The following is a 27,312-nucleotide window of genomic DNA, read 5'->3' as shown; positions in this document are numbered from 1 at the left end:
TGCCCAAGCTGTCAATGTAAAGGGTTAAGCTAACTGAAAAGAAATTCCTAAACTTCTCTATGAATGACTCAACACTTATGTAACTGAAACTACTTTGTTGTTCCCCTCTCAGGGACAATTAAAGTCTTCCCTTATCAAACAGGTGGAACTGGTCTGGGTAGTGAAAACTCAGACCTTTAAACCATTAGACCTGGGACAGGTGAGAAGTAATAAAAACTGGTGGAAGGGATACGGGGAATGGAATTTATCGAAGTTTGTTTACCAAGGTAGTACAGTGAGCATAACTGACTATTTACAGGTACAACCCCAGTGAATACATTTACACACAAAAACATTTTACACAATAAATAATCATTATAATACATGAAAGCAATATGGCTAAGACACATCTTGTGACCATGGAGTTATATACAGAAAGCAGGCAGAGGTAGTAGAGATGACAGCAGAGGAAGATTGTGGTTAGTTGGATGTGGCTAACAGTCAAGCGCCTACATTTACATTTGTCACTAAGATATTTTTGGAGTTGTTCTCCGAATGTTGTATAGCGGGACTGGTCCTTTAGGTAGGAGGGAAGAGGATTGCCAGAGGTTTGGAACAAGAATGGAAAATGACTGGTCTATACAGTGAAGCTTGGCTTGAGGGAGTCCAAAGACTGGGAGTAGCTTGGGAGAGATTCTGGAGGTTGTGGTGGGTCCCTGTGTGTGGCGTTTAAGAGTAAGAGGCAAGAAAGTGTCTCGGTACAAGAATTTGAACATAAGCCTAAGGGCACTGTTGCTTATGTGGAGCAAATGCCCATACATGGAGGAATAACTTCCCTTTCTGAAATGTATATATAGTTTTCTGTGTTAACTGTGAGTAAAAAATTGTTGGTGGTTTGAAAATATATTCTGTTTTTGTTTCTTACATATTTTACTGAAGTGAAATGTCTAGGAAAATGTGAGATGGGTTCAAACATAGATAAAAATCAGCAAACACATACAAGATCAACCAGCCAAACATTAGTGTGTGCATCTAAACTGCAAGCTGGAAACATATTCAAAAGAAGTGTCATACAAAAGATCTGAAAGCAGTAGCTTTTTTATCAGACTATCTGTCTTATCAATTTTATTGTGGAATGCAAATTTAACTGAAGGTACAGACAAAAAGCAAAGAGTACTGAATTAATTAAAAGAAGTGCAGGGTACAAATAGCAATATCACAGAAGACGTACTTGTCAAATTCGCATGCCCAATTCTATTCAAACAAAGAACTTCTGAGCAGATATTCAGTAGGGTATCAGGGACAAAGGAAAAGAGGGTAATAATACTGATTGCAAAAAGGGACCTCCAACAATGACCCAAGAAAAAAAAGAATTAATGGCAGATCACTGACAAGTATTTCTAGTCCACATAAAAAGTACAATTGTGCAAAATCTTACAGCAGCAGCAGATGCCCTTCTCTTCGCTGTTGCAGTATTCATAACCTAAGGGATCTCCTCCAAGTACAGACCAATGTCCGGCCAGTATACCAACGCTTACAGGCATAGTATGTCACACACATGCTCCTTGTGCAAGGCTTAGGGCATAAAGGTAACGTACAGACACACATACTTGGAAATGAAAAAGCCTCAGGAGGAACAGAATGCCCCTAGTGCAAAGAAAAATGTGCCTCCAGATGGAGAAAAGTGAGAACAGCTGCTTGGTCAGGAGGGCAAGAAAGAACAGTCTAAAGCAGAGGGGGTAGGAGGGAGGAAGTGAATACTGCAACAGTGAGGAGAAGGACATCTACTGTTATAAGATTTTACACAACTTCATTGTGTGCTTTATATCACTGTTGCAGTGTTCATAACCTGAGGGAGGGTACAAATGCTCAAGAAGCAGTTTGAGAGGAGAACAGCATAGAAGAGCCCTGTAGAAACCCGTGCAGGACAGCTCTGGCAAAGCTAGCTCTGGCCATGGAAATAACATCCAACTTGTAATGCTTAGTAACAGCCCTGGCAGAACGAGTCTTCGCTGATAAGGAAAGACATTTACCAAGAAAAGAATAACAAAAAGAAATGGCCTTAGTAATTCAGGAAAATATAGTTTACTTAAAAACAGCCAAACCCAAAGACCTGAGATGAAAAGAAAAGTACAGTTTTGTACCTACCAGAAATGTAGATGTCCGATAGGTATGCATCTGCAGTCATAACATATGGGTTGTCCTGCCTCAGGCAGCCCTTCGGTTGGCCGGATTCCAAAGTCTGGGTCTGGCCTCGGCTGATGTCACACTTTCCCCGACGTCAGAGCGTCTGGGGTATAAAAGCATCAGCCGATGCCATTTTCCTCAGTGTTTCTTGCCCCAGATGCCAGGTGCCCTCTAGGAAGGCCAAATTTGTAGGAATGCAGAAAAATTCCAAACATTTTCCAAAAAATATATACATATATATATATATACAAACAAATACACCATAATAGATCCCCCAGCTAGCTAATGGAGGGGTAAGTACCCTAGGAATACCACAGAGGGGAAGGAGGGAGGGTAACCCTGACTGCAGATGCATACCTATCAGACATCTACATTTATGGTAGGTACAAAACTGTACTATGTCCTTCAAGGATGCATCTGCAGTCATAGCATATGGGTAGAATACCATAGCCAATCTGGGGGAGGAGGTACTAAGAAAAGGATGGTGTAGTTAAGATCCCCTGCAGGACTGCTGTGGCAAAACCTGCTCTGGATCTGGAGTATAAAGGTAAATTGTAATGTTTGGCAAATGTATGCACGGAGCTCCATGTAGCAGCTTCTAAAATGTCCTTGGTAGCCACCCCTCTTAGGAAGGCTGTAGTGGTGGCTGTGGCCCTTGTGGAATGAGGCCTGATGTTTGCAGGAACTGTCTTTCCATGAAAGGAGTAACAAAATCGAATGCAATTTCCTATCCACTTTGAAATTGTCTGTTTGGAAATTGCTTTTCCTTGTACCCCAGCAGCATATGCTACAAAGAGTTGGTCAGTTTTTCTGTTACTTTTAGTTCTGTCCAAGTTGTAGCGTAGTTGTCTGTGTATATCCAGAGTGTGTAGAAGCTTTTCCCCTCTATTTTGTGGATTTGGGAAGAATGTAGGCAAGTGAATAGCTTGGTTCAGGGATACACTAGATACCACCTTTGGCATAAAAGTAGGATTGGTTCTTAGTGAAACTCTGTCCTGATGGAAGATAAGAAATGGCTGTACTGCCATTAAAGCTTGTAACTCAGATACTCTTCTTGCTGAAGTTATGGCCAGAAGGAATGCAGTTTTCCAAGACAGAAACTGTAGATCCGCCGATGCTGCTGGTTCAAAGGGAGGAAGTGTTAGTTTCTCCAGCACAAAGTTGAGATCCCAAGTAGGTAAAGGGGGTTTTCTTGGAGGATTGATGTTTTTGATCCCTCTCAGAAATTGCCTGAGGAGAGGGTGCGAGAAGATAGGTGGATCCACATTGTATTCTGCTGAAATTGCTGAGGCAAGAATCTTAATGGAAGAATAGGACAGGCTATTGTGGAACAATTCTGCTAAGTATTCCAGAATATGTGTCATGCTCGCCACTGTCACATCTAAGCCTTTTGTTGTGTTCAAATGAGAAATCTTTTCCATTTTGCGGAGTATGTCTTCCTTGTGGAAGGCCGGCGAGCTTCCATAATAATGTCCTTTACTCTCTGTGATAAGTTATTTTGAGGGGGATTTATGGAATTTTCCAGGCAGTTAGCTGCAATGTTTTCAAGTTGGGATGCATGATCTTGAAATTGTTCTGCGTCAGAAGAAGAGGCCATAGGGGGAGAGGCCATGGTTTCGCCTGTGACATGCTCCTCAATAGTGGGTACCAATGCTGCCTTGGCCAGTCTGGAGCTATCAGAATCACTCTTGGCCGTTCCGCCCTGATCTTCAGTAAAACCTTTGACATTAATGGGAGAGGTGGGAAGGCATATACTTTTAGAGCTTTCCAGCTGAAAGAGAGAGAGTCCACCCTCCAAGCTTTGGGGTGGTATGTCCTTGAGCAGAATGTCTTCAGTTGATGGTTGTGGGGGGAGGCGAACAGATCTATCTCCGGCTTTCCCCATGCTTTTGTTAAGAGTAGGAAGATGTCTGGGTGCAGCATCCATTCGTGTGCATCCATAGTAGTTCTGCTTATGCTGTCTGCCAGTACATTTTCTTTCCCTGGCACGAACTGGGACTGTAGTTGGATATTGAGTTTCAGGCATAGTTCCCATAGATTCATAGTCAGCCTGCATAGAGGGTAGGAATGTGTGCCTCCCTGCTTGTTTATGTACCACATGACCGTGGTGCTGTCTGTCCTTATTAACAGATGGCCTTCATGGAGGAAAGGTTTGAAGGCCTCGATTGCGTGCATCACTGCCAGCATTTCCTTTTGGTTTATGTGCATATGCAGCTGTCCTTGAGACCATGGGCCTTGGATACATTTGCCCTCCATGTGTGCTCCCCATCCTCTGTCTGAAGCGTCCGTGGTGATGGTTTGTTTTGTTTTTGGTTTGTTGAAAGGCAACCCTCTGTTGGACTGGCAGGCATGAGCCCACCACAGGAATTCCTTTTGAAGGCAAGGAATGATTGGTATCAAAGTTTCCAAACTGTGACTGTGCTGAGACCATACACTCCTTAGGTACCATTGTAATTTTCTCATATGCAGCCTGGCCTGTGGAATCAGAATTATGCAGGATGCCATGTAACCCAGGGCCTGCAGGATTTTCCTTGCAGTTAGCTGAGTTTGTCTTGTCAGATTCATGAAGTAATCCGGAAGTTGTTTTTGTTTTTCTTCTGTGAGAAAGGCCATTTGGGTGGTTGTGTCTAGATCTGCACCCAAAAAGGTTATCCTTTGGGATGGAACAAGCCTTGATTTTTGGATGTTGACTGTGTATCCCAAGGCCTGTAGTAGGTGGATGGCATAGGCCAAGTCCTTTATCAAATTTTTCTTGTTGTCCGCTTGTATAAGGGCAGTCGTCCAGATATGGGTAGATTTGAATCCCCTGAAGTCTGCAGTGTGCAATTACTGATGCCAGGCATTTCGTGAATACTCTGGGCGCAGTAGATAAGCCAAAGGGCAATGCTGAGAATTGATAATGCTCTGATCCTGCAAGAAATCTGAGGTGTCTTCTGCAGCTTGGTCGAATAGGGACATGCAGGTATGCCTCCCTGAGATCTAGAGTCACCAGCCAAGACTCCTTGACCAGCATGGGAAGAAGTTGCTGTAGGGTCAGCATCTCAGCATCTTGAATTTTGGCACAATGAGGTAAGTATTCAGTGCGGACAGGAAGAGAATAGGCCTCCATTGATTTTCTTTTCTTGAAACAAGGAATAATCTGGAGTAAAATCATTGGCCTTGTTCTGAAAGAGGTACCTTTTCTATGGCTTTCATATGAAGTAAGTTGTTGATCTGCTTTAAAGCCTCTGCCCTTTGATTTTGTGGCAGGTTTGGCATTCCGTTCCTTCTTGGTAAAGTGTGGAAGTGGAACCTGTATCCTTTGTCTATTATTTGCAGTGTCCATGTGTCCCTTGTAATATAATGCCAGTTTTTTGAGAATAAGGAAAGCTTTCCACCCAAGGGTGCTTCCAATTGAGCCCTGGTAGGCGGAATCAAAGTTAAGTCATTGTGTCTGTCCTGGTGTAGTAGTAGTTGTTGCTGTTGCTGCACTACCTCTCTGGTTGGTAGGCTGCCACTCACGGCCTCTGTAGGAGCCCCTAGCTTGCCCTCTACCTCTGGGACGCCTGTTCCTGCCTCTCTGGGCTCTGTCCGAGTCTGGAAAGGACCAATTCTTAGTAGGCCAGTTTCTGCTGAATCTCGGTGGTTGTACTTGCAGAAAATCCTTAACTGTTTGCACAGATTTTGCCTTTTCTTCAAACTTCTTTAAGACCTCCTGAGCCGAGGAGCCAAATAATTTTTGTTTTTCCATTGGAGCATCCAGGAGTTTAGCTTTAACATGGTCTGGCAAAGATTGTTCCTTCAGCCAGGCATGCCTACGAATAACTGCCCCAGTCATAGCTGACCTACATGAAGCCTCCAGTGCATCATAGCCACATTTTAAAAAATTATTACTAACCTGCTGTGAATTTTGTACCAGATCCTGAAGGGATTTACGGTCAAGGAGTTCAGAAGAAGAAAGCTTCTTATTCAGTTCATCTAACAAATACTCTTGGTACTGTATCATATGAAATTGGCAATTTAATACCCTCACTGAACGAGTTGCAGAAGTATATACCTTCTTTCCCCATCTCTCTAAAGCTCTAGACTCCCTTTCAGAAGGTAGAGGATTTTTGGCAGTGGCAGCTGCAACCCCTTTAGGGCCCTGAGAAATAGTATCTGGGTCTGTGGAATGGGCCTTATACAGATGAAAATGAGAATCCGGGACCCTGTAGTATCTATCAGGTTTGGCAGGTGCCGGGGGGAGAGTATCAGGGGCTGTACTAACATCATTGTACACATCATCAATAACATTCAAAACAGGAGGTATAGCTAAGGGCCTATGTTGAGGCAAATGCAAAAAGGTCCTTAATCTCTTTCTAGAATCAGAGAATTCCTGACCCTGCCATTGAAAATGCTCTCTCATGGAGTGTAGAGTCTCACCAAAAGAAAACTCTTCAGGAGGGGAGGCTGAAGGGATAGATTCTTCAGCATCAGAATCCTCACAGGGCGAATAAGCCTCCTCCTGGTGATCTGACAACTCAGATCCATCCGTGGACTCATCTGAAGAGTGTTGGTCAGAGGGCTCAGTCCTGGGCCTTTTGTCTGGTGGTGGGTGACAGCCCCTGTCCGGGTGAGGCTGAGAACCTCTAATTCTAATTAAAGAAATAAGATCCTCTGCAAGGCTGAGGATCTGAGAACTAGAAGAAGGCCTCTGGGAGGTAGACTTGGGAGGCAAAGCTTTAGAAAGTTTAGCAGCTTTAGCCCTGGAAAAAGCCTTAATGGACATGGAAGCAGGGGGTCTAGCTGCCCCACGTGCAGGAGTAGATTTGTCCAAAGGTATGGTGTCGGATATTTCCTGTACACTGGTTTCGGTAGGTAGTTCAGTAGCCGACTCAGCCAGGGGCTCCAGGGCCGCGGTGGTCGGTTGAGTGGATTCGGTTAAGGGAAGCTCCGAGGACTCGGTTTCGGCCGAAACAGAGACACTCGCGGTAGGCCTTACCGTGGTTTCAGCCGAAACCGCGGGCTGTGAGTGTCGGTCCTTGTCCTTCCGTTTTTTCACCAAATGCGATGTTGGAGTCTCCGACGGCATCTTATATGCAAAATTATCCCCAAAGAATTCCTCTGCAAACTCCGACCGACGTCTAAGTGTTCGTCGGTTGAAGGAAGCACAGGCTGAACAGGCCGAGACGTCGTGGTCTGGGCCTAAGCAAGGGAGGCAGTAAGAGTGGAAATCCTTATGAGGTATTTGTTTCCCACAAGTTAAACAATTATTTACTTTAGCTGACATCGGCTGAGGCAAGAATGAGTCCCCAACGGGGTACTTAGCTTTTTCGTAGTCTTCGGTAGCTGAATCACAGGATCTGACCGACCGGCACTTGCGAACTGCTTCTGCTTCGGGCACCGCGCGGCAAGAAAGACTGAGGAAAATGGCGTCGGCTGATGCTTTTAAACCCTAGATGCTCTGACGTCAGGGAAAGTGCGACATCAGCCGAGACCAGACCCAGACTTTGGAATCCGGCCGACCGAAGGGCTGCCTGAGGCAGGACAACCCATATGTTATGACTGCAGATGCATCCTTGAAGGACATCAAACAGCTGTTCAGATTTGTGAATAAATTTAGTTTTATCCAAACAATGCCTAAGCTATATATGAAAATCCAAGGTGTGAAGTACCTTCTCACTGGCAGACTGTTGAGAAAGAAAAAAGGAAGGCAGATGAACAGACTGATTAAGGGACAACTTACTGACCACCTTGGGCATAAAAGAAGGATTGGTAAGAAGAGACACCCTGTCTCTGTGGAAAACTAAGAAAGGATGAAAGACTGAAGTTCAGACACACGCTTAGCTAAAGTGAGAGCCAAAAACAAGAACAATCTTACAAGTATAATGTTGTAAGGAAGCTGAAGAAATAGGCTCAAAAGGAGCCTGAGTCAATTTTTCAGGTACAAAATTGAGGCAATAGGAAGGTGAGCTGGCTTCTTGGGAGGCCTAATATGAAGGATGCCTTTTAGACATTGCTTGTCCTGAAATCTAGAGGCCAGAGGAGGAGTCAAGGGCAGAAAGCTGAAATTGCTGACAAGTGAGCTTTAACTGAAGAATATGCTAACCCAGCATGGAGCGGATCACACAAATAAGATAGAACAATAGGAACCTCCCCACACAGATAATCTTGATAGTGAGAGGCACCAGACAGAAAATATTTTCCATTTGGACATATATGACTTCTTGGTAGTGGGTTTCCTGGCCTCGTGCAGGATCAAAGTATGTCCTCAGAAGAGAGGTGCCTAAAAGGGATGGAAATCTTATCAACCACAGTGTCAGCTGAAGAATGGCAAGTGAGGATTAATAAGCGATCCCTTGCCTTGTGTGAGAAGATCCACCCGGTGGGATAACTTGTGGTGATTTTCCAACTGGCCAAGTGAGAATGAAGGGGGGGAACCAATGCTGTATGGGCCAAAAGGGAGTCACAAGCAAGATTTTGGGAGAGTCCTGCCTGATCTTGTGCAAGACTCGTGGTAACACAGGAAGGAGAGTAAACGCATACAGAAAAAAGAAGTTATGTACCTACCATAACGTTCCATGTTAATTGTCTTCATATCACCTTCCTTCTTGCTGTTTGGGTTCGGGGCCGATCCTCGGCTCTGACCTGGCCATCTTCAATAGCTCGAAAGCTGTTTACTGGCTCGAGGCTACCCTTTATCCCATGATGCCTAGCGAAAGCTACCCAGATCTCATCTGTAATAGCTAATCCCAGACATAAGTTGAGAAAAAACAGTTATCTAAAAAACTGGTTGTTCCATACATCTAATTATAGAATAGGTTACGAAAAACCTGGCCCATAGAGGAATAAGGAAAAAATACTCAGCCAGTGAAAACCAGAACTCCTCTCAGTCCACTAGGACGGGGGAAGGATGCAAGAAGGAAGGCGAGATGAAGACAACTAACATGGAACGTTACGGTAGATACATAACTTCTTTATGTTAAGTTGTCTATCTCGCCTTCGTTCTTGCTGTTTGGGACAGCGTCCCTAGCACCTAACATCCTGGGTGGCTCATTGGAACAGACTCTTCAGAACAGTGAACCAAAGTCAGCTCTGCTCCGGGAGACCATATCCACCTTGTAATGAGATATAAAGGTATGAGGGTTTGCCCATGTGGCAGCTGCACAGATTGAATCTATGGGCAACCTAGACTGAAAAGCTATGGAGGTGGCTAATGCCCTGGTAGAATGACCTTTTGGTTTAGCTGGTAACACTTTAGTCCGTAACTGGTAAATAAAGATAATAGTATTAGATAACCATCTGGATAAGGTCACCTTGGAAACTGGGAGCCTTTGATTGTTGAAGGCATAAGAGAGAAATAACTGGTCTGACTTCCTTAGTTCTATGAAGGTAAAAATGCAATTGTCTATGAATCCAATTGGTGGAGCTTGCATTCTGCCTTGTTGCTGTGATTGGGAAAGAACACTGGGATCTATGGATTGATTTAAATTGTTCTCTGAGCAAACTTTAGGAAGAAAGGATGGATTGGTCCTCAGAGAAACTCTGCCCTTGTGACACACCAGGTAAGGAGGGCGAACACATAGTGCTTGAAGTTCTGAGATATGCCTAGCTGAAGTGATAGCAACCAGAAAAAGTGTCTTCCAAGACAGAAACTTAAGGGAACATGATGCTGCCAGTTCAAAAGGGGGCAAAATTAAGTAAGTTAAGACTAAATTAAGATCCCAAGGAGGAGGGGGATCTCTCACTGGAGGTCTAAGAAGAGATGTTCCTCTCAAAAAATCCTTACAGAGCTTATGAGACCTGATGTTAGAATTCAACAATCCGATATGAAAATTTGAAATGGCCGTTAACTGTACTCTAATAGTAGCGGATGCGGCACCGGACTGAAAAAGGTGTGCTAGAAATTCAAGAATTTCATGGACTAGGGCTGAGAAAGAATCCACATTTCTAGACTCTACCCAGTAAGAAAACCGTTTCCATTTACTAGCATACGTTTTTCTCATAGTAGACTTATGTGAGGAAACGATAATATCACGGACTGCTGGGGAGATACCAGGGAGCCTGGCTAAGGCTGGAATTGGAGTAACCAAGCTGTAAGCTGGAGTGTTTGGAGGGACTGATGCAACCCGCCTGACTGATGAAACAGAAGATCTGGAATTGGGTCCAGAATCCAGGGCTGATCGACAAGGTAGGAGTGCAGGAACGGAAACCATATCTGTCGAGGCCAATAATGGGCAATGAGGATCATTTTGCAAACCAACGATTTTACTTTCTGTATGAGTCTTGGTATTAGGGGAAATGGGGGAAAAGCATAAAGGAGTCCCTGAGGCCAATCGTGGACTAGAGCATCTCTGGGTATGTGACCTGGAAGCGGAAGAAGGGAGAAGTAGTTGCTGCATTTGCTGTTGAGGGGGGTGGCAAACAGATCGCAGCAAGGCTGTCCCCATTTGCGGAAGATAAGATCCACAACTTCCCGATTCAGAGACCACTCATAAAACATGAGAACAGCTCTGCTGAGCCTGTCTGCTATGACATTGGATCTCACAGGGATGTGCGTCGTAATCAGAAAATGTTGGGAGGAAATCGCCCATTGCCACAGTCTGAGTGCCTCTCGGCACAGGGGGTAGGACCTGGTTCCGCCCTGTTTGTTGATGTACCACACCACTGACATGTTGTCTGTTTGAATTGCAATGGTCCCAAAAGGAAGAGAGTCTTGAAGGGCTTGCAACGCCAGAAGCACGGCTCTCATTTCTAGGACACTGATATGTAGATGGTACTCATGAGGCTGCCAAGTGCCTTGGACTGTCCGGCCCAGATAATGCCCCCCCCATCCTATCAGGGAGGCATCCGTGGTCAATGTGGCTACCGGTGGAGGCTGTATGAAAGGTCTGCCCTGAGACACTAGTGGGGAGTCCATCCACCAAGACAGGTGCCTTTTGCATGTTTCTGTAATCAGGATCATGTGAGACATGGGAAGCTCCTGAAAGGACCACTGTGTGAAAAGAAGCCACTGAAGAATTCTCATATGGAAATGCGCTAATGGAACTAGAAGAATGGCAGCTGCCATGGAGCCCAGAGCTTGAAGGACATATCTGACTTGAATCCTTTTGTTCTACATTAGGATTAACACTTGTTGACAAATTGTGGAAACACTTTCCAGTGGTAATCTTGCAAACATCTCCCTTGTGTTTAATTCTGCTCCTAGGTAAGTGATAGACTGACAGGGCAACAAGGCAGGCTTTTCAAAATTTATTGTGATGCCTAGTTGAGTGCATGATGTGATTGTATAACCCCGTACTTGTAAGAGTTGATGCCTGGTGGTAGCAGTGAGGAGCCAGTAGTCTAGATATGGAAACACCTGGAATGCTTGACGCCTCAGGTGAGCCGTGACTACTGCCATACACTTGGTGAAAACCCTGGGGGCTGAGGTGAGACCAAAGGGCAGAGCTCTGAACTTGTAATGACTGGCCCCTACCCGGAAGCGAAGAAATCTCCTGGAGCGTCTATTCATCTTGATATGGTAGTAAGCGTCCCGAAGATCTATCGAGCACATCTAATTGTCCTGACCCAGAAAGGGTAATATGGACTGTAGCCTGACCATCCGAAACTTTTCTCTTTGTACAGATTTGTTTAGTCTGCTGAGATCCAGAATTGGTCTCCAGTCCCCTGTCTTTTTTGGTACCAAAAAGAATCTAGAGTAAGTTCCGGATCCGAGCTGGTGTGAGAGGACTTCCTGAACGGTTCTTTTTTCTAGCAGTTTTGAAACTTCTATGACTGCTTGCTCCCTCAGATCAGGTGGAACATCTGGAAGGGCCTTTTTTGACTGTAAGGGGGATGGATGGAAGAGAATTTTGTAACCTCCGGATATAATGGATAGTACCCATTTGTCTCTTGTTAAATTTTGCCAGGCTTTTGGGTACAGCAAAAGTCTTCCCCCGACTGCCTCCAGAGGAGAGCAACCAGGCAACCCTTCAGGGATGCTGGAAGGGCTTGCCAGAGAAGGATTCTCTGTCACCATGGTTCTGCGGACCCCCTCTGCCACGAGGGCGGCGTCTGTTATTGTTGTTTCCCCCTCTGCCTCGGGAGGAAAAATCACTACGTGTGTCAGGCAAGGATCCCTGGGATTTCCGGAACCACATCTTCCCACTCTTCTGACCCTTGGGGTAAGGTCTAGAGGGAGTGGAAAAATGGACTCCCATGGCAGAGAGAGTCTTGCCTTCTTGCTCACACCTGGGCAACGTGTCTTTCACCTGAGGCCCAAAGAGAAAGGAGCCATCAAAGGGAGTATTGGTGAAGGACGCTTGAAAGGGTTCCACAAACTGAGACAGAGGCATGCAAGCATGTCTCCTGATGGCCACACCTGTGCCAGCAGCTCTGTTCGCTCCATCGGCTGCATAGGAAATCAGCCTCATGGAGCAATTGACTATGGAATTAAGAGTCGCCAGCTGGGAAGCTACATTGGCTTGTACTCCCTCAGCTGTAGGATCTTAAAGGGCATCTCCAAGCTCTTTCAGCAGATCCCTTTGAAGACGAGTAAAATGACATAGATAGTTCAGGGACCTCATCGAGAAGGTCGTTGAAGCAAACATTCGCTTTTCATATCTGTCCATCGTCTAAGACTCTTTGTTAGGGGGATGAACAGATTAAGAGGTTTCTGCTCTTTCTTGGTGGCTGCTGCTACCACCATGGCATCAACGGGCACACCTTTGGAAAGGAATTGCTTATCCTGGGGGGCTGTAACAAACTTGTTAGGTCTCCTCGGAGTTGGTTCCACAGTGTCTGGAGCTGACCAAGCCTTTCGAGCCACCACAGACATGAGTGGGTCGAAAGGAGGAGAAACCCAGGAGGTAGAAGGTCAGGAACCAAATGCATCCAGGAGTACAGACTCATCCTCGGTAGGGGCTAGGGAAGTCCAGTTCCCCCTCTGCCTAAGCATTTCAAGGATGTCCAAAAAGGAAACATCTTCAGAGGGGGACCTCGGGGACCCTTCCGATTCATCTAAGTCTGTATCTGAAGTGACAGACTAAGGGGAGTCAATGTGCTTCCTCTTGCACTTCTTCCGAGGGGGCTCCTCTGAGTGATCAGGGGAGGCCTTGGAAGAAGAGGGAACACCCAGTGGGGTGTCCTGGGGCATCGGTTCCCTACGCTTGGGGTCTGGAGGAGGAGCAGAGGTTGGCATAGACACTATGGGGGACGGAGCCGATGGAGCTGGTAGTTCAGCTGTTTCGAGGGACAGCACACTCCGCATGACCTCGAAGGCGTCCCACCCTCGAGGCAGAGAAAGCTCCGGTTCCGAAGAAATAGGAATCTTTCTCCGCACCGAGGGCGACGGCTCCAAGGCCGATGTTGGAGCCGAGATCACCTGTGCCAAAGCTCAGAGGGGGAGAACGGGGTCGGACAAGGGTCCGATGCCAGTCCCTCCCTTGGAACAGACGAGAGCGCCCTGGCATCCAGATTCCTCAATAGAAGGAACAATCGAGGTAATCAGAGCCGAAGGAGAGATGGTGATCAGAGCTGACGGATCCACTACCCGCACACCAATGAATACTGGCTCCGAACATAATGGAGTCGGAGGAGGAATGGATATAGAGGCGGTTGGAGCTGATACCTGTTGAGGTGGGCTGGACAGCAATTTAGCTAGTGCCTGTGACTTAAGCAACCTACTTACTACTCTCTCTACATCATGATCCGAAAGCCTACAGGATCGAGAGGAGTGTGAAGAATGGTGACTACGTTCACTTTGTAATAATGGTGACCGAGGCGCCGTTTGAATGGACTCTAAAGAAGGGGACCTCAGTCTTTTATGGCTCCATGATGGCTCCGAAACATCTGATGGAGCCGACGGAGTTGTCTTGTCGGTGCCAGCCGAAACCGACATACTCGGTTGTTCCAGTACAGGAGTCGGCTCCGAAGGTGGAGCCGACGGTTTGACAGATTTAGGGGATTTCACTGGCTGGGAACTCTTTGCCGGTGAATCTTGAGGCTTCAATAAACCCCAAAGGATTAATATTTTTTTGCGCTCCTGCAGGACCCTTGGACTAAAGGCGTGGCAAATAGAAGAAGAGATCTGCAGGTGAACAGCGCCCAAACAAAAAACGCAACTAGTGTGCCCATCTGTCAGAGACATTTTCTGACAGCATGAGTCACACTTTTTGAAGCCAGAAACTTTCATATCCTTGGACATAACTCTATCACTACACACAATCCAAGTACCACAATACAGACAGACAAAACATCCCTACTACTAAACGAACACAACAGTTTTTTTTTTTTTTTTATACAGTAACAAAAAAGGAAGGGAAGGAGAGCCTCTAAGTTAAACAGCTGTCCTAAGGGTAGGGGAGAGGGGAGAACTTTTAGTTATGTACTCACCATAACTTCAGATGTTTGGGATCCATCTCGCCTACATTCTGAATGATGGGTTCGGAGCCGATCCCTCGGCTCCGACTCGGCACGCTTATGCCAAAGAGCGAAGTCTCTTACTGGCTGAGCTTACCATATCCCAGGATGCACCACTACCAGTCCCCCAGATCTAGTTTGTCCGCATACATGCACACATGCATACCCTGCTTATATAACATCGTCAGATGAAACAAGATAAAACAGTAGCACTCAAAACCGTTCAATCTCTTCTGATCTCCAAGGCAGGGGGAAGGAGGGTGGGTATTAGGAATGTAGGCGAGATGGATCCCAAACATCTGAAGTTATGGTGAGTACATAACTAAAAGATGTTATGTGATCCTATCTCGCCTACATTCTGAATGATGGGACAGCATCCCTAGCACCTGAATCCTGGGTGGCTCACTGGAAAACACTCCTGAGTACCGTGGAACCAAATGAAGCTCGTCCTTTAGATGCCACATCCAATTTGTAGTGGGAAATGAAAGTGTGCGGATTGGACCAAGTAGCCGCAGCACAGATTTCGATATAGCGAGCTTGGAATGAAAAGCTATAGAAGTAGCCATAGCTCTGGTAGAATGAGCCTTGATAGATGTTGTAAGTTGCTTATTCAAGAAGAATAAGCCTGAGTTATGCAATCTCTGATCCATTTTGAGATAGTAGCTTTTGTGATGGTTTGGCCCAGTTTATTATCTGAGAAGGACACAAACAACTGGTCTGACTTACGGTTGCTGAGTCCTGTCTAAATAGAAGCGTAATTGCCTGTGAACATCCAATTTATGAAGAGTGTATTCTGCTTCATTGGAGAATTTTGGGAAGAAAACCGGTAGCTCTAGAGATTGTTGGAGGCAGAAACTAGAACAGACCTTTGGGACAAAGGATGGATTAGGCCTAAGTGATACTCTATCCTTGTGGAAAATCAAGTACGGTGGCTTAATAGACAGGGCTTGAAGCTCTGAAACTCTTCTTGCAAGTAATTGCAACTAAGAAGGCAGTTTTCCAAGACAGATATTTTAACTCGCATGTAGCAGCCGGTTCGAAAGGGGGAGATGTTAATGCGCGAAGCACCAAATTAAGATCCCACGGAGGTGCAGGATGAAAAATTGGTGGTCTTAATAGGCTCGCACCTTTAATGAAAGTTTTGCATAGTCTGCTGCTCATCAAAGGAGGATCCATGGATTCGTGGAATTTAGAGATAGCCGCTAGTTGGACTTTAATAGTTGAGACAGAAGATCCCTGATTAAACAGGGATGTTAAAAATTTCAAGACCTCTGGGACAGGAGCAGTGATAGGGTCTAAGCCCTTGAGTTGAGCCCAGATAGCAAACCTCTTCCACTTACTAAGGTACAATTTGTTAGTGGTGGGTTTGTGGGCGAAGATAAAATGTGAACAACTTCCGGTCTAGTGTGTGCCTTCTAACTAAAGTCGGAAGTGGAGGAGCCAAGCTGTCAATTTCAAAGATTGAAGGGACTGATGTCAAGTCCCGACTGATGGATTAGCAAGTCCGGAATCAGGTCTAAAGTCCACGGATCGTCCACTGCATGCTTCTTCAGGTAGGAAACCATACCTGACGAGGCCAGTACGGGCAATCAGTATCATTGAAGACCCCAGTTGAGAGGCTTTTGAATAACTCTGGGAAGAAGCGGAATTGGAGGAAAGGCATAAAGTAGCCCTGTTGGCCAAGGTTGTGCTAGAGCATCCATGGCTGGTACTCCCTGATGTGGGATCAAGGAGAAGAACCTTTGGCACTTGGTGTTTAATGGAGTTGCAAATAGGTCGCAGCACGGCCCCCATCTCCTGAAAACCTGAGCTGCTACTGTGTGGTTTAGAGACCACTCGTGAGGAGAGAGAATTGTCCTGCTCAATTTGTCTGCCAATATATTTGACTTTCCGGGATGTGGGTCGCTACCAAGAAGCGGTTGGTAGCTACAGCCCATTCCCACACTCTCATGGCCTCTCTGCAAGGGGGTATGATCTGGTCCCTCCTTGTTTGTTCAGATACCAAACCACCGACATGTTGTCTGTGTGGATGGCGATGATGCCCTGAGGAAGAAACTTGTGTAAGGCTTGTAGGGATAGAAGTACAGCCCTCATCTCCAACACATTGATGTGGAGAAGAGCTTCGTCTGGAAGCCAGGAGCCCTGAACTAGCCTGCCCAGACAATGCCCCCACCCTATCTGGGAGGCATCTGTCGTCAGGGTAACCACTGGAGAGGGAAGAACAAAGGGTTTCCTTGATCCAAATTGGATGTCTGAAGCCACCAGTGAAGGTCCCTTTGCATATATCCGTAATCATGATGTGATGATTGAGGGAAGATCCTGAAAGGACCATTGCGTTGACAATAGCCACTGAAGAATCCTCATGTGCAATCTTGCCAGAGGGACTAAAAGAACCGTGGCAGACATTGAGCCTAGAACTTGTAGAACCATCCTGGCTGGGGCTTTGGATCTCGAGATCAGAGCTTGAACTTGGCCCTGTAAAGTTTGGATCCTTTCGGCAGGAAGAAAGACGCATCAATCTTGAGTCTATCTCTGCTCCTATGAACTTTATGCGTTGAGAGGGCAGCAAGACAGACTTTGACCAATTGAATGTAATCCCCAGGGTAACACCCAGGAGATGGTGGCTTTGAGGTTGTCCATTAGTAGATGCCTGGTGGTGGCAGTCAGGAGCCAGTCGTCCAGATAGGGAAACACTTGGAATCCAAGACTTCTCAGGTGAGCCGTCACTACTGCCAAACACTTGGTGAACACCCTGGGGCTGTGGTGAGACCAAAGGGCAGAGCGCAAAATTGGTAATGACTGACTCCCAGGCTGAAGCGCAGATACCTTCTGGACGCCTGATGTATCGGTATGTGATAATAGGCGTCCTTGAGGTCTATGGAGCACATCCAAACATCCTTCTCCAACAATGGGAGAATGGATTGTAACGTGACCATTCGAATTTGGATTTCGTGACGGATTGGTTCAGTCTGCTGAGATCCAATATTGGTCTCAGGTCCCCTGTCTTTTGGCACTAAAAGAACCTGGAGTAATTTCCTGATCCGATCTGGTCTGTGGGGACCGGTTGGATGACTCCTTTTCTAGCAGCTTTAAAGCTTCTGCGGCTGCCATTTCCCTTTGACTGGGTGGTGGGTCCGGATTCTTTTGGACGGTGGGGGCGAGAATGTGAATGGGATGGTGTAACCTCCGGCAATGATCCGAAGCACCCATCTGTCCTGAGTGATTGACTCCCAGGCTTTTAGGTGCTTGGCAAAACGACACCCGACTGGCTCGAGCAGCACAGCCGGGCAATCCCTCATGACGTGTGGGAGGCTGAAGAGCCACGAAAGGACTCGCGGTCTCCAGAATTGCGGGGCCCTCTGCCGCCTCTGGGACGGCGTCTCCCTGAAAAATTTCCCGTCCTCTGCCTCTGGAAGGGATTCTTCCTGCTGTTGGGAGAAAAACTTACGGATTTGGAACCACATTTTCCCCTCCTTTAGCCTTGGGGTAAGGCCGAAGGGAGTGGAATAACGGGCACCTACGGCAGATAAAGTTTTTCCCTCTTGCTCACAGCGGGTAAGGGTGTCTTTAACCTTGGGTCCAAACAAGGAGGACCCATCAAAGGGAGCGTCGGCGAAGGAAGACTTGAAGGCCTCCGCAAACTGACACAAACGGAGCCAGGCTTGTCTCCGTGAGAGCCACGCCTGTGCCTGCCGCTCTACCCGCCCCTTCGGCCGCATAGGAAATGAGCCTCATGGACGAGTTAGAAATTGACGTAAGGATAGCCAACTGAGAGCTAACCGACTGGGCTAGCTGCTCAGGTAGGTTACCGAGAGGGAATCTGACAACTCCTTGACCAGATCCCTCTGAAGCCTGGTAAAATGTGCCAAATAATTCAGAGACCTTAAAGTAAAGGCCGCTGAAGTCAGGGTGCGCTTCCCGTACCTGTCCATACTCCTAGACTCCTTATTAGGAGGATGGATGGACGTTGAAGCCTCTGCCACGTCCTGTTGTGTAGCAGATGCCACCACCATGGCATCTACAGCCACGCCTTTAGTGAGGAACTCCTTCTCAGGGGGAGCAGACAAAAATTTATTTGGACGAGAAGGGACTGGTTCCACGGTATCTGGATGTTCCCGCCCTTGACAAACTAAATCCAGAAGCTCGTCGAAGGGCGGAGACACCCAGGAGGCGGAGGGCTGAGCCCCAAAGGCCTTGAGGAGCACTGACTCGTCAGTAGAGGGGGGGTTGGATATCCAGCCGCCTCGTTGTTTGAGGATCTCTAAGATGTCTGCAAAGGAGACATCATCCGAGGACGACTTCGGGGACCCCTCTGCATCATCCAGATCAGTGTCTGAAGTAATAGACTCGGGGGAGTCCACGTGCTTCCTCTTGCACAATCTCTTCCTTGGGGGTTCCTCCGAAGACAGCTCAGAAGAACCCTCAGGAGGAGGGGAACCCCCACTGGGGGTAACCTCAGGCCCCGGGGCTCCGCTGACTACGGACAGGGGAACTGCCAAAGACCCAGTCTCCACGCCTAGGGAAGGTGCCGGTAAAGCCGGGGAGATGGCCGAAGAGGACTTGGCCAAGGCACTCCTCATGGCTCTGAAAGCCGGACCCCCAGAATCCTGGGAGTGTCCGGTCCCCGGAGCCGTGATAGTCGACGGAAGACCCGCAGCCGAAGCACCGAGGGGAGGCTCGGAACCAGCATAGGTCCCAAACATCACCCCGGGTCCAGCCGAAGACGTCCGCGTACCAAACTCGGACCCGAAGGCCGGGTTGGAGTAAGGGTCGGAGCCGACCCTGAGATCTCCATCGGCTCCAACAGCACCTGCTCGACGGAGCCAAGCAGTCGGAGGAGGAATGGCAATGGGGTGGGCCAAGGTCATCGGCTCAAGCCAACTGGGTCGGAACCGAAACAAATTTTTGGAAGACTGGGGACTGGAACAGTCTTTGAAGCACCCTGTCTATATCAGAATCTGACATCCTCGAAGACCGAGAGGAAACAGAACGGGTCCGAGAAGGCCTCTCCAACGGCCCCAAAGGGCTAGGGGACCGGCTCCGAGGCGACTCGAGTATCGGCGCCGAGGGAATACACACCAGTTTCCATCGGTGCCGAGGTGGACTTGGCGCCGAGGAGGAAGTGTCTGAGCGGCAACCTTTGTCGGCTCCGAGAGCAGTGGAGCCGGCGAAGATGACCCGCCTCGATGCCCCAGCTATCGGCTCCGAAGCCAGAGGAGTCGATACTGGTGGCATCGAGGCAGACCGTTCCGACCTCGGCTCCGAAGTCCTTGGAGCCGAAGGAGAGGCCTGCCTTTGTTTCTTAGCGATCGGATCCGACGGACTGGTCGGAGCCGACGCCTTTCTTTGGCCGGAGAAGGAGAGGATGCCAAAGCTTCTTCGAAAGAAGGTTTAATTAATCCCTTAAGAATTAATTTATTTTTCCTCTCCTGGAGGACCCTTGAGGAAAAAGCGTGACATACACTACATGATTCCTGTAAATGCTTTGCCCCTAAGCAATACACACATAGCGAGTGATCGTCCGTGATGGACATTTTGAAGCTACATTTTACACATTTCTTGAAGCCCGAAGGCCTGGGATTCTGAGACATTATAGAAATTTTCAAAAGTAACTGAAAGAACACTGGTAATACACCTAGAGTAGGCTTACAGTTATCACTCGCAATACTCTGAGTTAGTCAAACACAGCACAAACTCTGTAATATAATAATTTCTCTCCGTTAGTTCTTATTTAAGAAGAGAAATGTAAATGATTCAAAACAGAACCGAAGTCACCTACAAACAAAAAGACCGGGAAAGGCCTTTCCAGACAAGAGGTACTCCTAGTCACTCACAACACAAGAATTCACCAAGTGAATTTTGTCAAACACACTCAAAACACAAGAATAGCTGTTAAAACAGCTTTTTGTAGAAAAAGAAGAAAAACCTGACAGAAAAACTAGTGAAATAATCACTACTTAACTCAGCCAGCTCGAGACCACGTCTTCACTTGTTAGCGGCAAACGAGATCTGGGGGACTGGTAGTGGTGCATCCTGGGATATGGTAAGCTCAGCCAGTAAGAGACTTCGCTCTTTGGCATAAGCGTGCCGAGTCGGAGCCGAGGGATCGGCTCCGAACCCATCATTCAGAATGTAGGCGAGATAGGATCACATAACATCTCTCTAATTTAAATGAGTTCTTATGAAAAAAAAGGGACTGCAGAAAGAAGCAACATCCACAAACAACACCCACAGAGAATAAAACTATAAGTGGAAGTATACTAGTTTTAAGAAGTTTAAACAAATATAATTATATAAATATCCAAAAGTATACAAGCCTGAGCCAAAACGACACACCTCGTAGCTGAAGCGGCAAACGAGATCTTGGTAGCTTACGCTAGGCATCATGGGATAAGGGGTAGCCTCGAGCCAGTAAACAGCTCTCGAGCTACTGAAGATAGCCGAGTCAGAGCCGAGGATCGGCTCCGAACCCAAACAGCAAGAATGAAGGCAAGAAGGACAACTTAACATCATCCCTTCTAAGCCAGAAGACTTGGGAATCTATAACAGAATACAGGAAGTTGTCTGTTCAGAGGTGAAGCAAAAAGATCTACCTAAGGTATACCCCACAGATGGACAATTTCCAGGAACACATCTCTGTGAAACATCCATTCGTGAGCTTGTGTGCTGGACCTGTTCAAAGGGCCTGCTACTAGACTGCGAGGGAATGCAAACTGCCTGAATAGCCACTTGATACCAGAGCGCTACATCTCAGACCTGAAAAGCTACTCTGCAAAGAAGATAGGCCTTTGTACCACCTTGCTTGTTGACATACCACATCATTGTGGTATTGTCTGTGAAAATTTTTAGAGTCCCAGGATGAAAGAGGGAATGAAAATCCTGAAGAGCTAAAATCAGAGCCCTCATTTCCTTTATATTGATGTGGTCAGACCTCTGATGAAGAGGCCAAAGACCCTGAACCTTGGGAGTGCTGAAGGAGGCAGACCACCCCCTGTCCCAGGCACCTGTAAAGAGCTTGAGTTGAGACCTGAGCTTGGAAAGGAAGCCCTGGGTTGACAGAATGTTGATGAATCCACCATGGAAAGCTTGATCTTTTGAAAAGGAAGAAAGGCTACCAGGAAGTCCAGGGAGTGGCAATGTTGGAGCCACACACTAACTTGATGTATCACTGAATCTTTCTCATGTGGGGCCTGGACAGAGGAAGCATGGGAATGGTGGAAGTCGTAAAACAGAGGGACATGAAAAATTCTCTGGCTGTGACTGAAGCCAGAGGAAGAAGAGACTGGATAAAGGCAGTGAGATACTGGGCCTTGGGGACAGGCAGTGTCACCATGAGATTGGTCTGAAGCCTGCAACTGAGGAAAATATGATCCTGAGAAAGAGTCAAAGCTGATTTCTGGAAGTTTATGGTGAACTCCAGACTCTGTAACAGGGAAATAGTAAACTGGACATCCTTAAGCAGAGTTTCAGCGGAAGAAGCCTGAATATCTGATCCTCCAGATAGGGAAACATCTGAACTCATCTAATCCTGCAAAAGGCAATGACAAGCGTTAGGCATTTGGTGAATATCCTTGGGGCAGCAGACAGGCCAAATGAAAGAACTGAAAATGGAAGGAATAAAAGAGAAATGTAAAAATTGCCAGAAAAGGGGATGTATGCATATACGAAGGTAGGCATCTTTAAGATCCAGACAGACCAGAAAAGCCTGGGGTTAGAAGAAGGGGAAATAAAGTCTGAAGAAATAACATTCGAAAGGAAGGAATCTCGAGAAAGATGTTGAGCTGGGAAAAGATCCAGAATTGGTCTCCAAGTGCCCTTCTTTCTAGGAACCAAAAACATTCTGGAATAAAAACTCTCCTACCTGGGCAGAAGGCACAGTATAAATAGTGCCCTGGACCACAAGGGAATGGAGCACTTCTGGGAAAAGAAGAAATTGTTCCTGAGGAGGTTGAGGGATGCCTCTCCCTCAGAGTCAGGAAGGTCAGAAGCCACTTTGAAAGTAAATAATGTGGGAAGAAATAGCCAGGGAATTGTTATGGCTAGGCTTGTACAGGCCCTAGGGCTGATAGTCTAGTACCAACCTATGAACCTATAAGAAAGGAGGTCCAAAACATACCTGGTCACACGAGACTGGCAGTTGATGACCTGAAAGGATAAAGTGGCAGCAATGTAAACCTTTTTGCCCAGCCTCTCCATAGCCCAGTTATCCTTAACTGAAGTGACCAACTTGGTACACGGCAACAGCTTGGAGGGCTTGTCAGAAGAGACAGACACTACAGAAAGATCAGCAGAAGGGCATTTATAAAGACATTTACATTTATCAGGCATCTTGCAAAATCTATCAGGTTTCCGGGCTGCGGATGGCTGAGAATCATGGGCCACAGAAGCTCCTGAAGTTCCAGGTAGTCAGCCAGAACAGATGGAACAGCTGATGGCTTATGCGACTCCATCTAGGGGAACTCATAATACCTTTTCTGAATGTCAGAGACTTGAGAACAATCCCACTTAAAAGAATTCCATCCTGTGGGTAACAGTATCCCCAAAAGAGAGTTCTTCCAAAGGGGAATCTGAACTACAAGAATCCTCTTTCTGGGAACATCAGTACAAGGGGGAAGGAATCTCAGAAGAGTAAGCCAGGGACTCTTCCCCAGAATCCAGATCCTCATCTGAAGAATCTATTTCCCGTCTTTTAAGAGGAGTGGAAGACCAGGGAAGCACAAGCAGAGACACCCCTTGAGAAGGCTTTAAAGCCATCAAAGCATTAAATAACCTCTGGGTAAAATCCTGACATTCACATTGGGGATCCTTAACTACAGGGTAAATATGCTTGGTTTTCGGTTTCTTTTTTTTTTGTAGGATGTCTGCACAAAACACCCTCAAGTGTCAGATCCCTGGCGACATTCAATATGCATAGAAGAGATCGCCTCCTTAAGATCTGTGGAATTCCCCTTGAATATAATCAGCCAAGGTTCCGCGTCAACGTCAGGAGCAGACATCTGTAAAGCCTCCAAGGAGATGCAAGAAGTCAGATCCATTCCGGTCTGGCCATTCACCAGTCTCGAGAGAGATGTCCAGAAATGGCTGGACAGCAGTCATATCAGAACTAAGTCTTTTGGCCTTTTTCTTAGTAGACTGCTGACCTCAGGATGAGAAAACACACAAGAGCACCTTTAGCCACAAACTTAAGACAGTGGTATTCAAGGTAAATAGATAATGAGGAGAGATGACTACGTAGGGTCTAAGGGTCAAAAACCTGGTAAACTGAAAACTGTGTACAGTCATGGGAAGCACCCAAACAAAAAAAAAAGACAGTGGTCGCGATGGCTTTCAGACTAGCAGCAAACAATTCTGAGTGTTTGCATCAGTGCATCACCTTTATGCCCTACATCTTGTACGAGGAGCATATGGGTGATGTACGATGCCTGTAAGTATTAAAGGCTTTGGCATACTAGGCCAGACATTGGGTTATTCTTGCAGGAGATCCATTTGGTTATAACTACTGCAACAGTGATATGAAAGGGCATCTACTATTATGAAGTTTAACTTAAGTTTGTGAGAAATAATTAGATTTCAGCAGGGAATATTAATTATGAGTGGGGACTTGAACCTGATTTGCAATAGTAAAAGATGCCCAATGCTGAGAGTAAGAACACTTTTAATTCCAAAAAACAGATAAAAACAAAAAAAAAAACAGGTAAGCGGTTTCATGATTGCTCGCTTCTTCAGACCTTAACGAACAGTATGAAAAAACAGGCCTTTAAATACAAAAAACTTCCAGTTAATTAAAACCAATTAAAACTGTTGGGTGTTAACACTTATCAGTAAATTAAACCTCTCTTCTTTAGGAGAGGCTTTAAAGCAATAGCACTATTCAAACCAGGTGGCACATATGCTTTAAAGTTGACAATCCATTTTAACAAAGCAAATTCAGTCTCATTATTCAAATCCCCTTCCCTTAAACTTTCATTTAATTTCTGAAGTACCATACCAGCTTCAGATACATGTTTTGCTAATGCATTTGTTAATTTATTATTTCGTATATCTCTCTGATGCTGCAGAATCCTGTCCTTAAACATACAATTTGTCTTTCCTATGTAATATCAATCACATACATTACACTTAGCCATATAGACCAAATTTTTTGTACAACAATCTGCATAAAAGGACAGATGCATAGGTTCCATACTTAATGGATGCATAATCAAGTGTGTAGACCATATATAACTGCATGCCTTGCAAGACCGGCATGCATGAGTGCCCTTACACTGGGAGGTGAGGTGCCTATATGGTTCAGTGTGTGTATTACAGAGTCGCTGTTTTAAGTTCTTGGAACTTTTAAAACAAAACTTAGGAAATTGTTCTATATGTTCACTGACACAGGGATCAGTGAACAGGATAAACCAATTTTTCTTTATGACTTCACACACTTTATTAACCTCTGCTGAATAGGTCAAACAGACCCTATTTACACCCTTGTTGCTGTTAGCCTCTGTGTCCCTCACTATACTTGAGGAGCTGTCAGAGAAGTAAGGTTTTATTTTGACACCAACCGATGTATTCAGTTCTCTAATTTCCTTATCTATCTCACTGCCCTTATAGCCCCTCTTCAATAGATCTGCCTTTAGTACTGTTATAGCTTGCTCTAAAGAGTCAGCATTAGTATGCAATCTCATGCACCTAAGAACCTGATTTTTAACCACGTTCCTAGTAACATGGGATGGATGCATACTAGAACTATGTAAGATGTTACTTTTTCTGCATGGTTTCCTATACATTTTAGTGGACATGCTACCTAACATATCTTTGCTCAGAGTAATGTCTAAAAAATCAATGATATCAACAGAGGAGTGCAGAGAAAAAGACAAGTAATTAGTTGAAGTCTCCAACATGTCCACAAAGGCTTGAACCTCATCCATAGTACCATCCCAAATAAAAAATATGTCATCCACAAATCGCTTATAAAACATGACGTGTTTTATATAGATCTTTGCTGAAGACACATTCTAGCTACCAATAGGCCTAAACCAAGTTTGCATGCTGTGCCCATTGCTACCCCTACAACTTGTAGAAAGTATTCTGACTCAAAGAGAAACAAATTATTCTCTAATATCAGCTCTAGCAGGGCACAGATCATGCTAACCTTAGAGTTAGAGAAGCCACCTTCTTTAATCAAGAATCGCCTTACCCGCTCAATCCAATCCTCATTGGGTATCACAGTAAATCGTGATTTCACATCTAGAGTAACAAACAACATTCTTTTGATGTCATTACTAGATCTACTCCTAGCCCAGTTCTCTGCACTACTCTGTTGTGGTAAATTATACTGAATACACATTCACTCTTTGAGACTATAAATTTGTACTGTTGGTAATTCTGATTATCTCTATGTTGAAAATACATTTGGTATGCATAGTAAATGCTGGGTATTTGTTTGGGATCTGCTCTTTTCTTAAAGAAATGTTTCTTCTGAAAGAAATATTTTTTTAAAAATATTTCAAAGTCTGTGACTTTCTGTGTAATTGTTTAATTAATTGGAATACTGCCAGATTGATTGAATGTAATTACGTTGATGTAGGTGTACAAAGGACTTGAATGTTTTTCTAAAATTGTTCCATTAGAAGGCAAGAAGCCGAGGTACAAGAACGACTGTATCAATAAAACACCTGTCCTTGGTTGGCGTTTTTGCTCCTTTCCTGGTTGTGGCATCCTATGTTTCTAGAGTTATTTACTGGATATGTTTTGAATAACCCCAGTTGCAAACGTTATACATCACTTATAACCTACCCAATCATTGTCAGTCAAACATTACACAAGTCATTCAAATCCTGAATTCTTTTAAACCTCATTCCTCCCCTGTATGTGTTGTTCCAACATTTCCCATTTTTTCCTATGTAATTTTACTCCTACTGTTTTCTATAGATCACAATTCCAGTAGTTTTATCTTTGTTAATCTATTCACTACTTCTAATAGAGTTGGTTTAGATTTTGGTTTCTATTTTCTAGTAATTGCTTTTTTGGCAGCCACCATAATTAGACTCAGCAAGGCCTTACTATGTCTAGGCAATTCATATCCTGCATCATTGCTCAGATATACCAATTTGCTCACAGAGTACCTCTGATAGAGTTGTCTGCAAGGAATCTTTAAATTCTGCCAACTCATTACACTCCCACAACAATATGTTCCCAATTATCTCTTTCTTCCCCATCACACCTCCAACATTTGCTGTCTACCTGAGGAAAATTTATCTGGAATCTACTTTGGCTAAAAAATATCTATGTAAATGTTTCCAAGCAAAAATCCTAAAGCTTCTAGATTTCTTTGCATATTTGGGAGACAAACATATATCCTCCCATTGTTTCTTTGTGAATTGCTGATCAGCCTCTCTTCCCAATCCTTTTTAACTTCCTCTGATTGATTCGTATAGTTATCATGCAATATTTTATATGCTCTACTAATTGTTCCTTTTTTAACAGCAGCTTCTGTTTTAGATTCTACTAAAAACTCTACCAGTGCTGGCCTTTCATTTAGGACTCCATATTTCTTTTTCTTTGTCTATATTTTGATATCAATCCTTGATAGGAAAGGCAATCTCTAACTTACAGTCTAAATAAATTCTTGGCATCTTCCCATTCTATTACCTTTCCCTCTCTAGTTATTTGCTCCCAAGACCTTGGTTCCTTTGCCAGTTTTCTCCAATAAATTCCTGCCCCTCTTGACCATTGTCTGTATCCCTAATTGCAATCATCCCTATCAGCAGAATCTCCTTTCTCCATTCCCATGTTGGC

At 45.4% G+C, this 27,312-nt stretch overlaps 1 protein-coding gene across 3 annotated transcripts in view; it reads right to left on the bottom strand.

Moving 5' to 3' along the window:
* Positions 1 to 27,312, bottom strand: part of SCMH1 (Scm polycomb group protein homolog 1) — a 1,495,203-nt gene that overhangs the window by 439,857 nt on the left and 1,028,034 nt on the right. The gene's annotated exons all lie outside the window — the stretch shown is intronic.

The sequence above is a fragment of the Protopterus annectens genome, chromosome 2.part1, assembly GCF_019279795.1.
Source record: "Protopterus annectens isolate FY-2018-M chromosome 2.part1, PAN1.0, whole genome shotgun sequence".
NCBI lineage: Eukaryota > Metazoa > Chordata > Ceratodontiformes > Protopteridae > Protopterus > Protopterus annectens.
Note: the sequence above shows the minus strand (reverse complement) of the source record. Positions and strands in the feature narration are given on the sequence as shown.